The 24,539-nt window shown below is 45.5% G+C and overlaps 1 protein-coding gene and 1 long non-coding RNA gene across 10 annotated transcripts in view; one reads left to right on the plus strand and one right to left on the minus strand.

The window, feature by feature from the left end:
* RALGPS1 (Ral GEF with PH domain and SH3 binding motif 1) overlaps positions 1-16,827 on the minus strand; it is a 224,589-nt gene extending 207,762 nt beyond the window's left edge. For 4 of the 9 annotated variants that reach the window (XM_080989607.1, XM_080989609.1, XM_080989605.1 and 1 more), the window contains exon 1: positions 16,385-16,825. The gene's annotated coding sequence lies outside the window, so the exon portion shown is untranslated. The other 5 variants (XM_080989611.1, XM_080989610.1, XM_080989608.1 and 2 more) reach the window with 3 other exon arrangements.
* Positions 16,828-16,940: 113 nt separating this feature from the next.
* LOC308467931 overlaps positions 16,941-24,539 on the plus strand; it is a 31,158-nt gene continuing 23,559 nt past the window's right edge. Inside the window, exons 1-2 of the long non-coding RNA XR_013981373.1 lie at positions 16,941-17,093; positions 18,931-19,018. This is a non-coding gene — a long non-coding RNA (uncharacterized lncRNA). The remainder of the gene's footprint in view (positions 17,094-18,930; positions 19,019-24,539) is intronic.

Raw genomic sequence — 24,539 nt, forward strand, 5'->3', positions numbered from 1 at the left:
TCCCCACTAAATCATGAAGCTTACTTGGGCCAATTACAGCCTCTTAACCTACCTCACAGGTTCTTTGTGGGGATTAAATGAGGAGGGGAGTAAACTACCGTATTTTTCACCCTATAGGGCGCACCGGCCCATAGGGCGCACCTAGTTTTTTTGGGGGGGGGAATAAAGGGGGGAAAGTTATTTCCCCCCCAGGCACAGGGCTGGGGCGGGGGAAGCCCAAGCTTCCCCCGACCCCAGCCCCCAGAACAGGCTGCTATCTGCAAGCCTTGGGAGCCTGGCGGGAACTCCCGTGGTCTCCCCAGGCTTGCGGATATCTGCCCGAAGCCCGGGGCGCGCTCTGCTGCGCCCCCGGTTTTCGGGCTGCAGGCTGCTGTCCGCAAGCCTTGGGAGCCCAGTGGGAAGTCGCGCCAGGCTCCCAAGGCTTGCGGATAGCTTCCTGAAGCCTGCATTCGCCCCATAGGACGCACACACATTTCCCCTTCATTTTTGGAGGGGAAAAAGTGTGTCCTATAGGGCGAAAAATACGGTATGTGCTCCTTGGAGAAAAAGGTGGGATATAAATGCAATAAATATGTTCCTCTGTGTACCTGTTTAAGAAAGTTGGAACAGCCAGTCAGATGTCAGTCGCCAACCAAGCACCCAGAAATCCCCACGAAGTCGCAGTTGGATCCACACCAGCTGCAAAACACACCTGGCACCTGGGGAATTTCTAATACTGGTAAAAAGAGATGGAGAAGTTGGAAGGATCCTATTCTCTTTAAAGAAAATTCTCTTTAGAGAGCCCAGCTCCTTTTCTCTTAAGCATGTATTAAATTTTATGTGAAACTCCCTTAATTGTTGTGTGAATTTTATTGCTGAATATAGAATATATAGAATAGTGAGCAGGCAACCTCCTTATCCAAGCTGGTGCGCATGTGTCCTGAGTGTGGACAAGATGCAGACTTGTGACTCCTGGTGAAGTGGGGTGGGACGGAACTGTAATGTCCTTACTGTGCCCACCATCACAACCACTGTTTCCATCTGAAGACAGCAAAGGCAACAAAGAGGATCCCTATATGCTAATTCTTATCAACAGTGAGAAACTGGAAAAGTTACCGCTTTCATGAACAGCATCGCTGGAGCTTTTATAGTAGTGTAGATAAACAGAGTTAACAACCTCCTTGTTCTAACTTACTTGTGTGCCTATGAACACTGAATAACGGACAGCAAAACAAAATATTCCCTCTTTGGTGAATCTCAATACTAGGTACATGTATTACTAGGTACATGTATTTCCCATTGCCAGTAACAATGGATGTACCTACCTGTACAGATTCATAATGTAGGTGTCAGACAAACTTTTTGGAGAAAGGCATTTGATAAACAGGGTACCTCCACAAACATCCACCCCTGCCCTGTGGCTATTCATCCCATTTTACATGGTAGAGAAACTTGGAAAAGGGCCTGTGATGAAGATCTCAAGGTCTGGGAGAATATATCAATTCTTCAAGTAACCTAGCCCCAAGTCATTTTGGGCTTTAAACCATCACTTGGGGCATGGCTTGCTGCAGAGTCAAATGATGGGTTGATTTCAAGTCTCCCTTGGGAATGAAATCACTCTGAAGGACTGCAAAATCACTATTCCTCACTTTTCTAAGTACACCTCCTGAAAGGTAATGCTGCAGGGCTTGTGTGGCCTGAAAAGTAAATTAAAGCTTGAATGGCAGGAAGCTACCAATTACTCAGAGTTGTGAAAAAGACTCAGAAGTGTTTATTCATAAAGACAGGATTTAGACTGGGCAGCTGCTCTGCATTCACTTGAAAACAAGATTGCAATGTTACCTGGTAATCTTAACCAGATTAAGCACCCCCAACAAGCTGCAAGCACATAAAATTGCAATTGAAGATTTAGATTTAAAGTTTGCAGCTCAGTTGGATAGAGATAAGGGGGGGGGGGATTAAACTATGTGGGATTCCGAAAAATGAGGAGAGGGGGAGGTATGATTGCTTTTATTTTAAGTTGGTTTGACAATTTGAAGATAGACCCCTACCTTGCTCTCACTGACATTGAACAGGCACACAGAGAACAAGAAACCAAGAGACAAGCACCAACCTAGCAGTTCGAAAGCACGTCAAAGTGCAAGTAGATAAGAAGAAGAAGAGTTTGGATTTGATATCCCGCTTTATCACTACCCGAAGGAGTCTCAAAGCGGCTAACATTCTCCTTTCCCTTCCTCCCCCACAACAAACACTCTGTGTATCTGAAGAAGTGTGCATGCACACGAAAGCTTATACCAAGAACTAACTTAGTTGGTCTTTAAGGTGCTACAGGAAGGAATTTTTTTATTTCGTCTGTGAGGTGAGTGAGGCTGAGAGACTTCAGAGAAGTGTGACTGGCCCAAGGTCACCCAGCAGCTGCATGTGGAGGAGTGGAGACACGAACCCAGTTCCCCAGATTACAAGTCTACCGCTCTTAACCACTACACCACATTGGCTCTCCAACACCACACTGGCTCTATTTAAGTAGATAAATAGGTACCGCTCCAGCGGGAAGGTAAATGGTACGCCAGAAGTGGCTTAGTCATGCTGGCTACATGACCTGGAAGCTGTACGCCAGCTCCTTCGGCCAATAAAGCAAGATGAGCGCCGCAACCGCAGAGTCCAGTCACAACTGGACCTAATGGTCAGGGGTCCCTTTACCTTACCTTTACTTTTAACTATGGATCACTATGACAACTCTTATTTTACATACCTATGAAAAAGAGGACATGTCACAGAAAAAAGAAGACATATGCCAACCCTATGAGGTGCATGTCAAAGTTTGCTGAGTGTCAAAGTTCAAAGTTAAAGGAAGGGTGGTTACACTACCTGGATGGGGCAGAAAATGGAAGCTATCTGCAGCAGCAACCAGATTTCTGAGAAGGCGGGATGGGAAAAATTATCGAGTGACTATAGAAGAGCTGCAGTAAGATTTGTTGGCAGCTGGCACTGAGGTTTCACTGAGCACAGTAAGGCATGTACCAAACACAGAAGGTTTCCATGCCAGAACTCCAAGACGTACACCACTACTGACCCAAACGCACAATAAGTCAGCTCCAGTATGTCCAAAATCATATAAGTAAGCCACAGAAGTTTTGGGATTCTGTTCAACAGTGGGACAGACTCCCACGAGAGGTGGTGGACTCTAGTTCTTTGGAGGTTTTTAAACAGTGGTTGGACAGTCATCTGTCATGGATACTTTAGCTGAGATTCCTGCATTGCAGCGGGTTGGACTAGATGACCCTTGGGTCCCTTCCAACTCTAAGATTCTATGATTCTGTGAAGCGATGAAACAAAATTGGAGCTTTTTAGTCCCAACGGTCAGCGCTATGTCTGGAGGAAGAAGAATGAAGCATAGGCTGAAAAGAACACTCTGCCTACAGTGAAGCATGTTGGTGGCTCAGTAATGCTCTAGGGCTGCTTTGCATCCACTGGCACTGGAAACTTGCAGTGTGTGGAAGGCAGGATGGATTCATTGAAGTATCAGGAAATCCTAGGAGGAAACATAATGCCGTCTGTGAGGAAGCTGAAGCTTGGGCATCATTGGAACTTCCAACAGGACAATGATCCCAAGCACACCTCCAATTCCACCAAGCCTTGATTGCAGAAAAAGTCCGGGGAGGTTCTGACTTAAACATCATAGAAAATCTTTGGAGGGATTTGACGAAGGCGGTTGCAGCACGCAAACCCAGAATATTACTGAACTGGAGGCTATTGCTCATGAGAAATGGGCTAAGATTCCTCAGGAACACTGCTGGAAGCCGCTTTCTGGCTATGCATCTTGTTTGCAGCAGGTCATAACAGCAAAAGGCTGCACTACTAAGCACTAAATATGCTTGCCATGGAGGGGCTGAATAATAGTGAGACTGGAAAAGCCAGTATAAGTTGCAATTTCAACCAGATTTGGGGAAATCACTTGAAGCATCCGTTATGTTGAGCTTTTTCAATTGCTTTTGTTTGATTTGCTCACTGAAAACAGCTCAAAGTCTGTAAATTTTGATAATAAACCTGATTTGCAATGGGGGTTGAATAATTTCGATTGCAACTGTAGCATCAAATATATTATGCCTAAATGGTCGTCCTATTTCAGCAACTTCATTAAAGGAAAAACTAAAAGATACCCTGCCCAACTAGCTCCAATTAACACAGGTCTCCTCCTTTGCTCCATTCTTGCTGAGGAAAAAGTACCGGTAACCACTTTGTCTTAAAGAAACCTCAAGTAACTAGGGCATGGCTTCCTATATATGTTGCATTATAATTAACACAGAATCATGCTCTTCTTAGGGGCTACGGTCATTATGGGAGAGTGATCTGGGTCTTTGGCTAGAGCAGTGGTGTGAAAACTTTTTTCAAAGAGGGCCAGATTTGATGAAGTGAAGGGCCGTGGGGGCCAACTGACCTTTTTTTAGGATTGGAGTTGTTGAGGTTTTTTAGGATTTTACCCCAGGAAATAAACTGCCACAGGGGCCAGATTAAACCGACCGGCGGGCAGGATTAGGCCCCCGAGACGGACTTTAGAACTGCCTGGGTTAGAGCAACAAGTATAGAAAGCACTGTAGTCTAAAGTCCCACTTAAAATGATTTCTATAGAATACAGGTAGCCACACTGAAAACAGTGGCATTGGACCCGACTCCATCTATCCATAATGTGGTTGGGTTGCTATATAGTTCAGAAATTCTGTGGACTCAGATTCTCTGGTTTTTTTTTACATATTTCCACCATCACCGATCAGGTACTGTCCGTAGACCTAGCCTGGTGTTCCTATATTTGGAGCATGGTACCAACACACCCATCATGCATAAATCTCTTGTGTTTATGCTTCTTGCCACAGCCAGAATGACAGTGGCTTCCCACCGGAAATCCAATTCACCTCCTTCACGAGAGGAGACTAGGGAAAGTATGGGACATTGCACTGTCAGAAAATTTGACACACAAATGGAGGGTCCGTACTGGTTCTTCAAAAATAGACCACTTTTTTTCAATATGGTATAAGTTTTTTTCTTCTATGTTAACTGAATGGCCCACTAAACCCCCCGCTCTACAAATAATTATGTGGAAAGGCTTTATTTGGAACAATATGGACTGACCTTTTTCTTCTTATATGTAATAGTTGTATACGGCATTGCACTCTCAGTTGTTTCCTGGTTTTCCCCTCCCCTCTTTATTTTTTCTATTTATTATTTGTTACACACACTTTTCTTATTGCATTTTGTATATGCTTATATCAATAACCATTCTGTATGAAACATGACAATAAAAAAACAACCACCATAACTTAGAATTGTACCTAGAAACAGACTGGAAGGCAGTGAAAATGATGAAACAGTGGCATGAAAAAATCATATTTACGTATTAAAAACATAGTTGCCCTATTTTGACTTATTTTGAAGTTTCTGGAGCTTTCCTCAAAGGTAGCCTCATGCATAATGCATTACTGCAAGGCAATTTCCAACCAGACAGGGGTCACAGTGGGTAGACAAAAGATACTCTGAGCCATAAAGTCCACTTGGGCCTCAGGTAACAGTGCTTGATCTAAGATCACCCACAAAATACAAACCAGTTCCTTTAGGGACAGTACAACTACATCCAAAGCATATTGAATATTACTTAAGAAGGCAGATGAACCATCTGCCGACAGTACATCTATCTTGCATGGACTGAGTCTCTATTTATTGTCCCTCACTCCAGTTGATTATTGTGTACAGGCACTGTTTCAGAACTCTTACTACCACACATGGATTAAATTAAAAGAGCTGCAATGCAGTACTCTAATCCCCATCCCAGAACCTATCCACAAGAGTAACATGATCAATGGCATTGAAAACCACAGAGAAGTCAGCTGAACAATCAAATATATTATTTGAGTATTGTCAAATATTCCAAAAAACCAAGAATGCCACAGTACTGGTGGCAGCTCATCTTTTTAAATTTCACCATGGTGATATTTCTTAGCAAGGGACAAACCTAGAAACACAGCAGAGCATCTCCTACTGATACCTGGGTATAATTTCAGGCTCTCCAAAGATGATCACCTTTTCGAAACTAACAATGAATTTAAAAACTGTGAAGAAGATAATTTAGTTATTCAACAAAACACCTACTAATTAATTTGTTATTGTAATTAACAAAAGCATCAAACCTGTTGAAAGACAGGGCATAAAATCTATTCCATTCAGACTGCAACAAATGAGAGAAAGCAGGGGCAGGTCAACAACTCTGCAGAGAATCTAGCACCATCCTCCACCTATTCATATTAATCATAAAAGTTCAAGCACACATTTTCAGTGGGCTTTTAAAGTTCAAGTACTCAGTTGTCCAGAACTGAGTGATAGTGTGCAGAAAGTTAAAGGTAAAGGTAAAGGGACCCCTGACCATTAGTGTAGTGAGTATGAGTTACTCGTGCGTAAACTGGTGCCTCTCTAGGCTAATTTGCCTTGTTAAACCTTTCTGACTGCACAGCCCTTTCTCATCGTGGCTGCCTCAGTCGCTGGCAGAATCCGTTAGTGGGCGTTTCTTGAACCTCTTCCAACATAAAAGTTGTTTGACACCCAGCCTCCTCCTCCTCTCACTGCGCGGGAGTCTTCTGCGCAGGGAGGGCGTGGGTAGCGGAGGACCTGTGCCCTCCTCACTGAGGTCCAGTGAAGAGTCCTGGAGCCCTCTCTCTGATTCCCCCATCTGCCCCCCTTTATCCCTGGTGTTGCGCTGATTTGCTTCCCCTTCTACTGAGCTGTTTCTCCCCCTGCTGCTGGGTCCTTCGCCAGCATCATCTAGAAGCCTCCCCTTCGCCTCTCGCTCCGATGTCAGTTCCCTGACAATTAGGTCCAGTTGTGACCGACTCTGGGGTTGAGGCGCTCATCTCGCTTTATTGGCCAAGGGAGCCGGCGTACAGCTTCCGGGTCATGTGGGCAGCATGACTAAGCCGCTTCTGGCGAACCAGAGCAGCACACGGAAATGCCGTTTACCTTCCCGCCGGAGCGGTACCCATTTATCTACTTGCACTTGGACGTGCTTTTGAACTGCTAGGTTGGCAGGAGCAGGGACTGAGCAACGGGAGCTCACCCTGTCACGGGGATTCGAACCGCCAACCTTCTGATCAGCAAGTCCTAGGCTCTGTGGTTTAACCCACAGCGCCAACCGCATCCGTGCAGAAAGTTACACACTAGGTAAAACCATAACTTTCTACAATACTGATCATTTGGGCTTTTGTTTCATTTTATCATTATATACTGTTTTTGAACAAGAAAGATTTTATCAACAAAATGAAGTTTTGAGTCATATCATTAGTATTGTACTTTAGTCTTGTCATTATTACCAGTTCTAGATGCACCAAAGGCATTTGTCCAAGTATGGTTATAATCAGTGCTTTTTTCTTTTAAAAAAATGTTTAGGGGTACTCTCATTTTCCTAATCATTGAAATACTGCCCCTCAATGAGGCCAAACTTAGATTCAGAAAATGTTTAGGGGTATGTGTACCCATGTCCCCCCAGAAATAAGCACTGGTTATAATTTCTTCTTCAGAGGCGTGTGAATGAATGTGGCATATAAAGCTGGCAATGGCACAATCCACTGGTAGAACACAAAGGGATTCACGAATACAATGCCACTCACAATGGAGTTTGCACTGAAAAATTTCCCAGTTAATTGCCCCAAAATATTTCAACAATCCAGTGTTGTTTTTTAATTACCGGTAGTTTTTGTTAGTTTTTTGTGTTACAAAGCAAACAGATAAAGAGGGAACTGTGCATCCGTTGTCTCCACTTTCAATTCATAGCCTTTTTCACTGATTGTTTACGTTTGGTGAAATACATTTTTGTCATAATCTTACAGTTGCAGGGAAGGGGAGGGGGAGAGAGATGGGGATATTGTTCTTTGGTTCTAATGCCTATTCTTAGTGTGGGGGGGGGGTTGTGTCAGCATCACATGGGTAGGTCCTTTAGTTGTGTATTTATTCATTTTTATTGATATTGTGAGAGGTTACGAGTTCACGACCTTGGTTGGTTGTGTTTAGTTGATTGTGGTGTGGCTTCTTTATGTGACGAAGGCAGGCTAGGTTGTTGGGTCAAATTACCCATATTGATCTGTATAGTCATACCATGGGATGAATACGCTTCAGCTTAAATATTTTCGGGTTACGCTCCACAGCGAATCAGAAGTAACAGAGCTTGTTACTTCTGGGTTTCGCCACTCACGCATGCGCAGACACTCAAAATAATGTCACGCGCATGCGCGGAAGCGGCAAAAAGCGACCCGCGCAGACATGCAGTCGCATCTTACGTTTGCTTCAGGATGCGAATGGGGCTCCGGAACGGATCCCGTTCGCATCCAGAGGTACCACTGTATGCTGTTGGAGGGGATAGGTTACTGTAATAAAGGGGAACCACACTGGGGTGAAGGCATCCTCCAAAGCTTGTCCCCGTGCTAGTTGAATTTGTTGTTTAACTTTTCTAGTAGGGCAGTTTCCCCTATGTTTTGGTCTATGTTCACTCCTGATAGGTCCTTCCAGGGTCTAGTTATGGTATTTCTAGCTCTAGTTATGATATTTCTAGTAATTTGATTTCACAGTTTCTAATGTATAAAGTGCTCCTTTATCAAAATCATAACACATTTAACTCAGCAAGTTACTTTTTAACATTCATAACATTTATTTAAACCAGGAAGCAGAAAATGAAATTAACTAGAGGAAAAGTGAAACCTGCTTAATTAAACCTACATATAAACTACTTAGAAAAGGGCACACTGTACTGGCTGTTTACAACTGCAAAAAATATATTAGTATCCTATTGACCTATCTATTGCAGTTGTTGTAAAGATTACTATAAATTTATGTGAGATACTTTTAACATTTTAAAATATAACTATTTTTATTTACAAACTAAAGAAAAATGAACTATTTTCACATCAAACAATGGAGATTTAGGCTTGGCACAAAGTACATATGCTAATCATGAATCAATAGCATCTAGAGTATTAAGATTAACATACAAGCATTTCAATATGTAAGATGAATATTACTTGAAGCTTTGTGCTTTTTTTTACACTTAATGCTAATTACATCAGCACCAATAAAAAGCTTGGATCTTTACAGCACTGAAGAGTTAGATGCCACCTTTATGTCCACTTATAAATGCACTCAAAACAGACCAAGCATTACACTTAGTTTGCTGATATAAATCTGTACCCCAGATCTCAGTATCCAATCCAGCTGGTTAAAAGCATCCCCACAGCATGTCACCACCCTCCCCCACCCTCATAATTTTATGTCAGTCAGCCTGGTTAAAGAAGAACGTTTTCATCTGGCACCAAAGGGTGTATAAGGAATGCACCAGCCAAACCTCCATAGGGAGAGCGTTCCACAAATGGGGATCCACCGCAAAAAAAGAGAGAAAAAAATCCCATTTTCGTGTTGCCAGCCTCTGGGCATATAAAGGAGGACAAGGCACACAAAGAAGGGCCTCAAAAGATTATCTCAGGGTCCAGGTAGGTTCAAATGGAGAGAGGTGGCCCTTGAGGTATTGTTGTCCTGACCAGTTTAAGGCTTTATAGGTCAAAACCAGCACTTTGAATTGGGACCAGAAACTAACTGGTAGCCAGTGCAGTCGGATGAGGATCAGTGTAATATGCTCAAAGCGTCTTTCCCTGGTGAGCAACCTGGCTTCTGAATTCTGCACTAGCTGAAGTTTCAGAACTGTCTTCAGAGGCAGTCCTACATATAATGTGCTGCAGTAATCTAACCTAGATGGGAAGCAGGTGGCGCTGTGGTCTAAACCACTGAGCCTAGGGCTTGCTGATCAGAGGGTCGGCGGTTTGAATCCCTGCGACAGGGTGCGCTCCTGTTGTTCAGTCCCAGCTCCTGCCCACCTAGCAGTTCGAAAGCATGTCAAAGTGCAAGTAGATAAATAGGTACTGCTCTGGCAGGAAGGTAAACAGCATTTCCATGCGCTGCTCTGGTTCACCAGAAGTGGCTTAGTCATGCTGGCCACATGGCCCAGAAGCTGTCTGTGGACAAACACTGGCTCCCTCTGCCTATAGAGCGAGATGAGCATGCAATCCCAGAGTCGTCTGCGACTGGACCTAACAGTCAGGGGTATCTTTACCTTAACCTTTAATCTAACCTAGAGGTTACCAGAGCATAGACCACAGTAGTTAGGCTGTCTCTGTCCAGATAGTGGCATAGCTGGACCACCAGTCAAAGCTGATGGAAGGCACTCCTGAGCCTCAAATGACAGCAAAGATTCCAGAATACCCCCAAGTTGCATACCCATTCCTTTAGAGCAGTGGTGGCCAAACTTGGCCCTCCAGCTGTTTTTGGACTACAACTCCCATCATCCCTAGCTAACAGGACCAGTGGCCAGGGATAATGGAAATTGTAGTCCCAAAACAGCTGGAGGGCCAAGTTTGGCCACCACTGCTTTAGAGGGAGTAACCTCATCAAGAGCAGGCAACCTTCCACCCTTCAGGTCTAGGCAACCACCCACTAACAATGCCTCAGTCTTATCTGAATTGAGTTTCAGTTTGTTGGCTCTCATCTCATCCATTATTGAGGCAAGGAAATTGTCCAGCACACCCACTGCCCCACCTGCAAATGTAAAGAAATATAGCTGTTTGTCATTATCATACTGCTGACAATGTACTCCATAACTTGGGATAACCCCACTCAGTGGTATCATGCAGATATTGAACAGCACAGAGGATAGAATCAAGAGCCCTGTGGAACCCCACTGTCAGAGACTGGCTAGATGAGGAGGAGTAGCACCCACAATGAAGGCTCCACAGGACTGAAAAATCAAGCAGCACCCTTTAGGAACAACCATCCAAGTAGGACTGAAATAACCGCAAGGCAGTGTCACCCACCCCTAACTCGGAGAGCCACTCCAGAAGGATAGCATGGTTGATGGTATCCAAAGCTGCTGAGAGGTCGAGAAGAATTAACAGAGACACATCCTCCCCCCCACTCTCTCCCAACAGAGGTCATCATACAGGGTGAATAAAGCAGTTTCCATGCCAAAATCCGGGTATAACCCCAATGGAAATGGATCTAGAAAATAAAATTCCTACAAGAATGACGGGATCTGGTCCGAGACAACCCAAAATGTTGTTGGTCATTCTAATGAGAATCGGAATAAAACAAACAAAGGTTAAAGATCAACAATGTTACTGCCACAAAGAAGTGCAAGTTAAGAGTAAGGAAGGCTGTGGATACTACTAATTAGTACACAGGCTCTGTACATCTCTGCTTTCTGAACTTGCTGCTCTCAATTTTCTTGAACATACCATGTCATACCACATCAGAAGCAATGGAAAGTAATACTTATTGTAAGAAGAAACAATAACACAACAAAGTTACATTTACAGCAAATATTTATCATTTTGACAATCTTAAAGATTTCCATTTCAGTAACCTCATAGGAGATATTTCCAACTTATATATCAGATGAACATATAGAAGAATGGAAGAATGCCCTGACAAATTTATGTTTATGCTTGCAGCCACAATGGTCACTGTCAATTTATTTACATACATGTTACACAAACACATTTGTGCTCAAAAAGCTGCAAAATAGCCATCACTGTCATTCCAGTTTGTCCCAAAGTACTTATTTCAAGAATGAAATTGCCCCAGTTACACATTAACATTCATCAATAGCAAACACAGTCATTGTTCCTCTGCCAGTCTACCTTCAGCAAAATTATATACATGTTCTATAGACTAATGAAAATGTAACAGAGGGGGCTAGAGACAGGTGTACTGGGGTGGGGTGGGTGGCAATATTGGGTAAAGAAACATGGCAATCACAAAGGCAAGCAAGAAGCCCTCACATGTCAGCACATGGGATACGGCACACACTGGTTTATGATTACATTAAATATATGACAATTTGCTTTTTGCTATGATGCTGTGGGTTAAACCACAGAGCCTAGGACTTGCCGATCAGAAGGTCAGCAGTTCGAATCCCTGCGACGGGGTGAGCTCCCATTGCTCGGTCCCAGCTCCTGCCAACCTAGCAGTTTGAAAGCACGTCAAAGTGCAAGTAGATGAATAGGTAGCGCTCTGGCGGGAAGGTAAACAGCGTTTCCATGCGCTGCTCTGGTTCTCCAGAAGCGGCTTAGTCATGCTGGCCACGTGACCCGGAAGCTGTATGCCGGCTCCCTTGGCCAGTAAAGCGAGATGAGCACCGCAACCCCAGAGTCGGCCACGACTGGACCTAATGGTCAGGGGTCCCCTTTACCTTTACCTTATGATGCTGAGTAGCTACAGAGAACAAACATTCAAATCACACAGCTAGCAGGCAGAACTGAGCCCTTGCGCCTCTGAAAGGGATGTATCAGAACAGTAGGCTATATATGACAGAGGTTGCAACAACCTCAAATAATATATTCTAGAGATACTGGATGTCCACTTGACATAAAACACAATTTATTACCATGGCTCCAGTAAAATAACTAGTGAGAATCCTCAGCCTAAAAGGAGAATTTATATGATTCTGTTAGATGGATGGGAATGGGCTCTATATGTGAGATAAAAGTCTGTTTCCCCCCTGTCATTGGGAAGACATATAAGATATAAGGATGGCACAAGTAGTAGGGGGCACTGCCATGACAACTTAATGAGCATTTCAAGATTAGCCTTGCTTTGAGCTAATCATCTCAGGTGTTATTAGGAAAGGTATGGTAAAGGACCCCTGGACGGTTAAGTCCAGTCAAAGATGACTATGGGGTGCAGCGCTCGTCTCACCTTTCAGGCCGAGAGAGCTGGTGTTTGTCCACAGACAGCTTTCTGGGTCATGTGGCACCCAGAGAACCATGACAAATGTCAAGGCACTGGCTAAGTGTCAGTTATTTATTACTAAATAGGAAACAGAGTGGGGTTTTTTGCCTTAGACCACGGGTGTCAAACACAAGGCCTGCGGGCCGAATCCGGCCCGCCAGACCTCGTCATGTGGCCCGTGTAGCCACCGTTCTCGTTGCTGTTCTCGCCCGTCCAGTGCACCATTGCCTGGTTGTGCACCACGTCGCCTTTCAGCACGAAGGAGGTGGTGAGCAGAGAGGCCGCCTCCGGAGGTCCCCCGCCGGCACGACCCCGCGGGCTGCCGCGTCTCTGGCAGCCGCTCCGGTCCGGCGGGCGCACCGCCCAGGAGGCGCCCAGCGCGAGCAGCAGCAGCAAGCGGAGCAGAGCTGCCCGGCCGGACGCTCCTCCGCGCGCCCCGGCACTCACTGCTGGCGCCATGCTCGGCCTCCGCTGCGCCACCACCGCCACTGCCGGGCAGGGATACAAGTCTGGCAGGCGAGGCGCGGAGGTGGAGGATGGGAGGGAGCGAGCCGAGATGGAGGCGGGAGCGCGGCACGGATGCACGGCGTGGGAAACAACGTGCCAGCAGGGCTTTCGTGCCCAGGCGAGGCGCAGCGCCGCCCTCTGCCGGCGGGCCCCACTGAGCCCCGGAGCCCGGCCAGCCGCCTTCCCCGATGGCTGCTGGCACCAGGGCTGCAGCGGGCGCTCCGGAGCAAGTGGATGGGAGCCCGGCGCCTGGGCAAGCGAACGTCCCCCTCGGCCTCGGCTTGCCACGGAGGGCAAGAGGAGGTGGCTGCCTCAGGCAGCAGGATCCACAGGGGCAGCTCGGCCCGTCATGGAAATGTGCTTCCTCCACCAGCGCCAGATTTGGGGCCGTGCGGGCGCCTCACCCGCCCCGAGCCAAGGGAGCACAAAATAGTGATAACGATGCCTATTTATTCTATTGGAGGGGGCACCAAATTTTGTCCTCACTCAGGGTGGGTGCCATATTACCAAAGTCCACCCCTGCCCCCCCTCAATGGGATTTGAAATCCAGGGATTTGAAATCCAATAAATTCCTAGGAGTGCCCCTGTCCGTACTGAGTAAGCCCCTCAGCCCCTAAAAGCAGACGATACCAACTTTTCAACGTTGTGATAGTGATTTTGTGATACGGTAGCGATATATTGCAGTGTTGAAAAGCAGAGGGAGGAACAAGCAGCATTGGCCCCTGTCAGAAACTGGGGTGCAACCGGCACATCTCCCCCACCAGCGCCTGGCACAGGGAGGAGGCAGCAACAGGCGGAGAAGGAAGAGAAGGCGCAGACAAGCCCCAGCCACAGGACGCAGTCCGGTAAAGGTGCCCTCAGACTGGGCCTGCACAATGTTATGATACATCACCACAGGGGCAGACTTTAGTAATCTTTCATAACAGGGGTGTCAGCCTGAATAAAATATTGAGGAGGGGCAGGTAGGCCCCACCTCACATCACCATCATCATCATCATCATCATCATCATAATTTATTACTGGTCAAAGACCAGCTCGAACCTCACATAATTTATCACATGCCACACACACACCATTTAAATATCAAAGCCCATCAGGGGTCCCAGCCTGCTCAAATATTTTAGGCCGATACAACCAGCCCTTTGAGGGTGACCAAACTGCTGATGCAGCCCCCGATGAATTTGAGTTTGACACCCCTGCCTTAGACAATCTTTAAAGAGTTGACAAATGGAAGCAAGCAGTGGATTTAAAAAACAGTAGCAGAAGGCAGTACTATGAAGCCACTCTCTCTCCAAAATACTACTCTCCAAAAAAAACAACAACCCTGTACCAAAAATATCCACAACTGGAATTGAAGCACTGGGGTCAGCAGGAGACTGGAGGACATGCGGAAAAGCATCTGCTGCTGCACTACCACATGCATCAGCTGTTAGGGGGGAGGCTAAGCAGCCTAAACAAAGCACTGTTGCATCTCCAGTCTCTTTTCTGCCCTCTCTAGACATCCTCCTTGGGCTCTAGGGAGGGTCTCCTTATGAGCCACAAGGACTCTCCAGCTAGCTCTCTCCATTTTCAGTATGAATTAAACTATTAAAACTTTTCTTGGCGCTGCACGTATATATGGTCACGTGCAAGTCAATCATGCACAAGTGGGGGGATGCCTGTATGTGTACTGCCTCACCCTATCATGCAGTTTGAGAAAACATCTGATGAACCTGAACACACTAAAGGTTTATATTATCATTATCAACATGGTATTAAAAGGGAAATTATACAGATTCATGGAGGAAGGCAGAAGTCAAAGCCAATCACCACATGTAGGGCTTGATGGAACCTCCATGGTCAGGGGCAGTATTCCATGAGATAAAAGATGCTGCAAGGGGGCACTAGTAGGGAAAGTCAAAGGGCAAGGGATGCCTTGAAATCCAACTTGCTGGCCTTCTGGAAGCAACCAACAGGTACTACATGAGGTAGGATGCTGCACTCTGATGTAGCAGGACTGCACTTATAATTTTCATGAGAGGGAATATAGGTCAATGAAAGAGTCACTGTTATAATTTCCCTTTCCTTTCCAACCAACTCCTGTACAGCAATTCCATACATGTAAACACATACAACTGTAATAGTTTGTGTGTCTGTGTGTGTGTGTGTGTGTGTGTGTGTACATACCACCCACATGCAGATACTATTAATTTTAATACATTTTTACAAGGATATAAAATAAAGAATTTTCTATGCATGCAATTTTTGTTATTGTGTGACATTTATACAAAAGGCGCAAGATTGTATATAATCTCACGCTCAGAACTAATAACGTTTCTATACAAAAGTCCATGCATATAAATTTTAAAAATCATATTAACTTGCCTTTCACATAACCCTCAAGACAGCCAACAAAAAAACCCACACACATTGCTTTATGACGTAAAAATATGTAACATGGCTAGCTTCCTTGAGGCATGTGCAAAATACTACAAGATTTTATATAATACTATAAATGCATAGCATTTTTTAATACAGATGTAACTGTGTACAGATACGAAAGCTTATCCCTACAACATAAACATGTGCATGAGTGTATACATCTGTCTGCAAGTATACCCTGGCCTATATAAACCCAATTTCAAACAGGTGCAAACGCTTATTCCTATAACATACAGAGCGTGAAATGCGTATGCACCTGTTCTGCATGTATGGACTTGGCCTATATGAGCAATAAACTATTTGCATCCGCCACCGCCACTCCCCACCACCACCTTAAACGGGAAGTAGGTGCCATTTGAGAAATGTAAATGTGTCCACTAGACTAGAAAAATGAGCTTTAAATCTTTCTCTTGGCTGTAATGAAGGCGGGGCGGCGGCGGCTGGGGGGGGGGTTTCGGCGGAGAAAGAGGGAGCTAGAAAGAGGCCCCCACACCTTTGGTGGAGTGAAATGGGGGTGGGTGTAAATTTATCCTCACCTGTCAAGATGCGGTGGGAGGGGGGCGTGCCGGCTTATAAGAGCTTGGAGGGGGGGTGGCGCTTTCAGTCCTGAAATAGCGACGTGTCTAGTGGGCAAAGAGGTGAAGCGGGGGTGCTCGTCTGTGCGCCTTACCTGCTGGAGGGGCGGGGCTCGCGGCGGCAGCAGCAGTGGCCCCCACCTGCCGCCGCCCCCACCGGCCCAGAACGCCCGTGGTTTCTCCTCGAGGCCACCAGGGGCCCCCCTGACGAAGACGGGGAGGAAGAGCGAACGGGCCGAGGCGACTGGCTTTGGAGAGTCCCCACCACAGCCGCCGCCAGACCGCTTCGCTTCCTACGCCGCAGCGACAGCTGCCGCTGACGCCGACAAGGCCAAACGCGGCCGGGCGAGGGAGGGAGGGAGGGAGGGAAGGCGGGGTGACGAGAGCCGGAGAAGGGAATGGGGGCGGGGGGGGAGGCTGCTGCGAGGGAGACAAGAAAGCCGGAGGGCGCCCAGAGGGATGCCAACTCGGGAGGGCGGTGTTTACGCCGGGAGGATTGGCAAGCCTAACCGCCAATCCTAGCTCGGGCCGCGGTCGCGCCGCCGCCAGTCGCATTCGCGGCGGGTGGGGAAATGCAAATGAGGACCGAATGCGTAGGAGCCGCAGACTCCTTGAGAGGTTTTTTTGTTGTTTTTTTAGGGGCGGGGCGAGCGCGCGAGGTCGGTGCGTCTGTTGACAGGTGGCAGTTGGCCCTGCTGAGAAAAGGAGTCGGAAAGCCAGGAAACTGAGTGCGAAAGGGGAGCAGGGAGGAAGCTTGGCGGGTGCCCTGATGAACAGGCAGGCTTCCCCCCTCAATGAGGAAAGGTGAGGCAGCTGGATCCACAGGGGCAGCAGGTCCTGATGTAGATCACAAATGGACCATTAGTCTCATCTAGTAGTGTTTGTTTTCACTGTCAGCTGCTCTCCAGTTTGTTGTTGTTGAATTTGTATACCGCTGTTCGTCCGAAGATCACAAGGTGGTTCCCATAAAAAAATACAAAATGATAAGACAAAATACTTAACAAAACATAAACCAATAACCAGGAGTCTTTTACTAGCCATACCTGGAGATGCCAAGAATCTGAACCTAGGAACTTCTCTGTGCAAAGCAGGTGCTTTACCACTGAGATATGGATCTTCCCTCAATATAATGACCGGGATCCTGAGTTAGGAACCTGCCTTATATCAAGTCAAACAATTGCTCCATATAAGCTCAGTACTGTATTGTCAACACTGTCTGGCAATAGTTCCCCAGGGATTGAGGCTGGGACCTTTTGCATGCAAAGCATGTCCTCCATCACTGAGCCACAGCCCTTCCCAATAACACAACTTCTTGTTGTGTTAGGCCAGTGATGGCAAACCTTTTAGAGATCAAGTGCCCAAACTGCAACCCAAAACCCACTTATTTATTGCAAAGTGCCAACCCGGCAATTTAACCTGAATACTGAGGTTTTAGTTTAGAAAAAAACAACTCATACATTAACATCTTTAGTCTTAAAAGAAAAACACAATAACAGAGCTTTCAACTGCTCACAAGCATATGATCCAAACAAAGTGAGGAAAGCAATCCCAAGTGCTTCATTGATTTAAAATTATTTGGCAGAGAATTCCACACTTTAAGGATTCATTTTAACAAGATCTCTGCGTCAACCGTGCAGATGGCAATTCCCTGCTTTTAAGCTCCAGCCCGAGCAAGCAAGCGGTCTCAGCGTGGCCCTCTGAGCATGTGCAGAGCGGTGCCCCCCCCATCAAGCCGCCATTTCCTGAAAGGGCCCCAGGGGCTGCCCCATGTGCTAGCCCTGCTCCCTCACCCAGCCCCGGCCGGCCCCTACGCTGGGTGTTCAGCGTGGCCCCGGGCACGCCCTCACCCGCTGCCCTTGGCTGTGGTTGAGCTCAGTGAAGAAGTACACCAGCAAGTGGGAGGTGATAATAGTGCAGCAAGGCCGGTGGGGCCTGGAGGCTCGGTGCCGGATAAGGGGCAACGAGGATGAGGCGGAGGTGGCCCTGCCTGGCTATCCAGCACTGGAACAAAGTGGCTTCTTGAGGCTCGCCAGCAATGCCATCCTCCCCTGCCGGCTCCTGCATGACGCACCCTACCTGGCGTCTCCCATTGGGCATTGGAGGAGGAGGAAGGCGGCTGCTCAGCTGCCCAGTTTGAGCTGACGGGCCACCCTCGCCTTCTGCTGGCTCTGTGCTGGGGCGATGGCACGCGTGCCCACAGAGAGGGCTCTGAGTGCCCCCTCTGGCACTTGTGCCATAGGTTCGCCACCACTGTGTTAGGCTATACAGTCCAGTACATGGGCTTGATGGGAACCAAGGATTAGCCCACAGACCAGAGTCTTTATAATTTGAAGTAGAAGATCTACAGTTGCAATTATTCCAGATTGAGCCCCAGTTCCTTTTACACACCTGTGATCCATACTGTATGTAGTCACTCAAGTAGTCCCAGCCAACACACCTTTCCACATCAGGGCTCCACTTTCAGTCTTGGGCTGTGTACATACATTTAAAACATATTCTCCCTGTGCCCTCCCCCAAAGAAAAATGATGGAAACTGTAGTGTGTTGAGGCTGCTGGTAGTTCTAGCTCTGTAAAGGGTACAGTCCCTAGGTTTCTTTCAGAGAAAATGTTCTTTAGGATTTCTGTCTAATATTGCTTCCAGGTAACCTGTTTATGGAGATTCACCCTGATTTGTGTGCGGGGAGATTAGACAACATCAACTACTTGCTGAACAATCTGATGTTATACAGGTTATATACTACATTGTGTCAAACAACTGTTATCCTATATTTTATAATGCCTATACACATCACTTACGGGAAAAGTCTAATCTATGTGGGAAGCAGGTTTCTTGCCCAATGAACTTTAATAATGCAGCCTGAACTTTTTATTAATATTTTATTGAAATAATTTCAGTTACAAAAGATAAAGTAAGTGATGAAAGAAAAAAGAGGGAGAAAGAAAAAGTGCAAAAAAATACAATAAGAAAAAAAGATATAGTGTAATATGGTAAACATAATTAGTTACATTTCCATACATTATTAGATAGATATAAATTACAGTTTCAGAAGTCCATTCGACTTCCAAAATGTTTGGAAACCAAAGTGTGCCTTCTGATTGGCTGCAGGAAGCTCTTGCCATCCATTGGAACTGTGCTTGACATTTGGCTTCCAAAAATCCTTCAAAACCGGAACACTCACTTCCGGGTTTCAATGGTTTGGGAGCCAAGGAGTTTGAGATCCAAGATACAACTGTATTGTCAAAATATATATAACCTATTATATTTTGTATAAACTCATTCCAAATGTCAGTATATTTATCCAAACAAAGTCTACATCTATAAGCAATCAATATGTTGCAAGTGTTGTCATATCATCAATATAGTGGTACCTCAGGTTACATACGCTTCAGGTTACAGACTCCGCTAACCCAGAAATATTACCTCGGGTTAAGAACTTTGCTTCAGGATGAGAACAGAAATTGTGCAGTGGCAGCGCGGCGGCAGCGGGAGGCCCCATTAGCTAAAGTGGTGCTTCATGTTAAGAACAGTTTCAGGTTAAGAACAGATTCAGTTCTTAACCTGAGATACCACTGTACACTGATTAAAAGAGATGATATATATTCCTGTGGGTTAAACCACAGAGCCTAGGACTTGCTGATCAGAAGGTCGGCAGTTTGAATCCCCGTGACGGGGTGAGCTCCTGTTGCTCGGTCCCTGCTCCTGCCAAGCTAGCAGTTCGAAAGCATGTCAAAGTGCAAGTAGATAAATAGGTACCGCTCCAGCAGGAAGGTGAACGGCGTTTCCATGTGCTGCTCTGGTTCGCCGGAAGCGGCTTAGTCATGCTGGCCACATGACCTGGAAGCTGTACGCTGGCTCCCTTGGCCAATAAAGCAAGATGAGCGCCACAACCCCAGAGTCAGTCACGACTGGACCTAACGGTCAGGGGTCCCTTTACCTTTATATATTCTTCCAGTTCATCAATGCCAGTCACTTAGCCACAGTTAGGGCACATAGAATCTATTTTCGTTGTCCGCTTCCAAACGATAGGTATATGGTTCAAAAGTATGTTTTCCTCTGAAAATTTTAAGTTTTTCCAAATACAGTGGTGCCTCGGGTTAAGAACTTAATTCGTTCTGCAGGTCCATTCTTAACCTGAAACTGTTCTTAACCTGAGGTACCACTTTAGCTAATGGGGCCTCCTGCTGCTGCCGCGCCGCTGGAGCATGATTTCTGTTCTCATCCTGAAGCAAAGTTCTTAACCTGAGGTACTATTTCTGGGTTAGCGGAATCTGTAACCTGAAGCGTCTGTAACCTGAAGTGTTTGTAACCAGAGGTACCACTGTAATAATATTTATACAGTCCAGCACTTTCTCTCAATACCTACTGAGTATAGAGCGCTGCAGGAACATATGTTTCAAAGAGGCATTATGCTTATTACATCTCCAGCAAAGCGTTGGAGGACTACATTGGATAGTCCTTTTTATACAAACTTAGTGGAGGCCAATAAATTTTGAATATTATTTTCTGTTGTATAAGTTGTCATATAAGATCCATCAATACAAATGGTATTGAGGCTTTCATTACTGTCTAGGTAATAATGAAAGGTCCAGTTCTTTATCTCAGTCATTTCTTAGAATCTGGGTGTCAAACTTATTTGCTAACAACAGATATCTAAAGAAAGTAGTTGCTGGTTTTTCAAGTTCAAAAAATGTATCCGATTATTTCAGTATCTCCAGTGTCTCAAAAGCTGGAAAGGTTACCAGTCCAAACAAAGCTTTAAAAAGCTTAAAAAACAACAATAACCCCATAATGGGTAAAGAAGAATGTTTTAAAAATGGGAATAGGATTTGACAAAATTTATCTGGCAAGCTGCGGATTAAATACAAATTACTAACAGACATGAAGGAGCGGGGGGGGCGGGGAGGGTTGGGCTTCCAGACCTGAGAATATATTATGATGCCGCATTCTTTAGCTGGATTAAGGACATTCTAGACTTAGAGGGCTGGAATAATAGATATGGCCTATCTAATTTACAATAAAGTGGTGGTACATAAAGAATTTCTAAGACATATAAATAGGAAATCTCTGTGCAAGGTCTGGGTGAGACATCATAGGCTGTTAGAACCGAAAACCCCATAGTGGGTATCACCATTAGAAGTAAACACGGCAGGTAGACTTGCCACATATCAGCAACTTCTAAAAGAGGAACAGGGTCAATTAAAATTAAGATCATATGAGGAGGCGAACCAATACTGCACCACATGGTTACAATATCATCAAATTGCCCAAATATTTAATCAGGATAAAATAACAGGTGCACAATGTCATTTCTTTTCTCTGCACTCCTCCCAGCGGTTATTTTTCTTCTGGTCACTGCTAGGGATACATGACTTGACTGCCTGTCTCCAGGCACTGCAGTTGTCTGTAAGAGATTCCCACACAGCAAGGTTGATGTTGCCAGCCTTCAGGTCACATTTGCAGATATCTTTGTAGTGCAGAATTGGTCTGCCAATTGGCCTGGTACCAGAAGCCAGCTTCCCGTAAATATTCCATGGGAATCTTGCCATCTTCCATTCTGTGGACGTGACCAAGCTAGTGTAGATGTCACTGAGACACAAGTGCAAACAATCTTGGAATGCAAGCTTGAGAGAGAGCACATCTTTGTCTGGAATTCTGTCCTGCCATGTGATACCCCAAATCCTCCTGACGTAGTGCCTGTGGAAGGCATTGAGGCATAGCTTCTGGCGGTTGTAAGTTGCCCACAACTCACTTCCATAAAGCAGTGTGCTCAACACACAAGCCTGGTAGACCTTCAACGTGGTATTACCCAAATGCTCCACAGAGTAGCGATATGGGGCATGGATCCAAATGCTAACAAAGCCTTAGAAATAGTGCAGAACAAGTTAATGGACTATGCAGAAGTAGATAAACTAACAGGAAGGATTCGAAACCGGTGGGACCATAAATTCACGGAAGACTGGAGTAAATTTATGGACTACTTGAAAAGTATTTGTGAAGATCAGACAACATTTGTAGGTTTGCAAGAAGTTTTGTGAGGAGTATTATTGGAAGTATTGCAAAAATGGAGAAGGGGAAGGATGATTTGTTAAGAGATGTAAAGGCAATATAAAGTTGAGAAATGCATAAGAAGTGGTTAAAATGGTGGATCATCAGAGGTGCTGATGGAAGTCTAAAAAGATTGTATAAGTGATAAGTTTTGTGGTACATTTTATGATTTATATGTTAAAATCAATATATATATATATAAGAAACAGTGCAGAACAAATTCCTCAGGAAAGTGCTTTTGCTCCCCAATGGGACCCCAGCTGCTCTTCTCCGCGTGGAAGCAGACGTGGCAACAATACAGGCTAGAACCGACTATCTGTGTCTAAACTATGTGAAAAGACTCCAATCTCTCTTTGGAGGAGAGATTCCCTGCTATGTCCCACACAGAACAGGAACAGACCAAATGTTGGAAGGATGTCATCCAACCCCTCTTGACCCAATATCAATTACAAGATCTTCAGATGATCATGATGATGGATAAGAGGCGCTTAAGAGATTGCCTCTTCAGGTCCAATGCAGAAAGGGATTTAACCATGATTGCCTCTACCAAAAGTTCACCATGGTTCCGACTTATCAAAATGGAGCACATCCGAGCTAGTTATCTGAAAAAGCTCCCACTTGCCGTACTGAGAATCGCCTTTACAGAATTACGATTCCAATTGATGCCCTTGGCGGTGGTGGATGGTCGGTATGGCAAAGAACAGTACAAGGAGAGGCTTTGTCTGTGGTGGGCAACCTTGCAAAGAGGACCTATACCACTATTTATTGCAATGCCCACTATATATAGAACCAAGAGACTGATTTATATAAACCCCTGCTTACGAACGGAACACACTCGAACAAGGTGCAAAGGGTGAAATGGCTGCTGAGTGATACCGATGACTTTGTAACTTATCAAGTAGCACTATATGCATTGGCAGCTATGAAGATCAGGAGAAAAGAACTAGATAAAATAGTGGTCAATTGCAAAGGTGATTCGGACATTTAAGCTGGCACATTCTACCTGAGAACCCCCTGCTATTCTGTTGTATGCAACAAATAATTTCTAGGAGACGTGACAGTGGTTTATTGTATTTGCAGTGCCTGATGTTTTTATGGTTTTTATGGTTATTGTTGCTTTTCTTTTTGTTCCCTTTGTGAATGATGCCATGGCCTTTGGCTAGTGCAATAAAGTTTATGATGATGGTATTGGTTGTTAGCATTCCATTCTCCCATACCATTTTGGAGAAGTGAGTCATTGCCGTAGCTGCCCTGCCAATACACTTGTCCAGCTTAGCATCAATTGAGAGTTTGTGGTTATGGTGGACTCCAGGTAGACAAAATTGTCTACCACTTTGAGCATGCGGTCACTAATGCTGATGCATGGAGTGCTGGTGACATCCTGATCCAATATGTTGATCTTTGTTAGGCTGATGGTAAGGCTGAACTCCCTGCAGGCTTGGGCAAAACAGCTGATGAGTCTCTGTAGAGGTTCCTTAGATTGTGCTATCAAGGCTAACAGCATCTCTTGGATAACGACTCACCACACTTTTGTCTTGGTGCAAAGACGGACACTTGTCACTCCTTGTACGGATGTGCACACCACCTTCAGTTGAGCTGAAGGCATGTGAGAGCAACAGAGAGAAGAATATGCCAAAGACTGTTGGTGAGAATACAGCCCTGTTTCACACTGCTATCTGTAGGCAAGGCGTCTGAGGATGAGCCATCATATTGGACAGTGCCACACATGTTGTCATGGAAGGACACAATCATCCTGTGGCATCCTATCTTGGATAGGATCCTAGCACTCTATCTTGTTCAGTGTATAATCCTTTTTGGCTGACGAGGTCAAAGGCCTTCGTCAGGTCTATGAAGGCAATGTACAAGAGGCATCTCTGCTCTTGGCATTTCTCCTGCAGCTGGCGCAGTGAGAAAATCATGTCTATTGTTGACCTCTGAGCTCTAAAGCAGCATTGTGACTTGAGGTAGACCCTGTCAGCAAGTGCCTGTACTCTATTGAGAACATCAAGAGTGAAAGCTTTTCCCACAGTACTCAGCGAGGAGATCCCACAGTAGTTGTTGCAGTCTTGGTGGTCACCTTTGTTCTTTTAAAGGCTCATGATTTTGGAGTCACATATGTCTTGTGGCATGGATCCTTGTTCTCAACACTGCAAGAGGACACAGTAGGGGTGTGTCATGTGGGAAGAACTGAAGCTGGCTTTCAG

Source organism: Podarcis pityusensis, assembly GCF_964106645.2.
Source record: "Podarcis pityusensis genome assembly, chromosome: Z".
NCBI classification, from domain to species: domain Eukaryota; kingdom Metazoa; phylum Chordata; class Lepidosauria; order Squamata; family Lacertidae; genus Podarcis; species Podarcis pityusensis.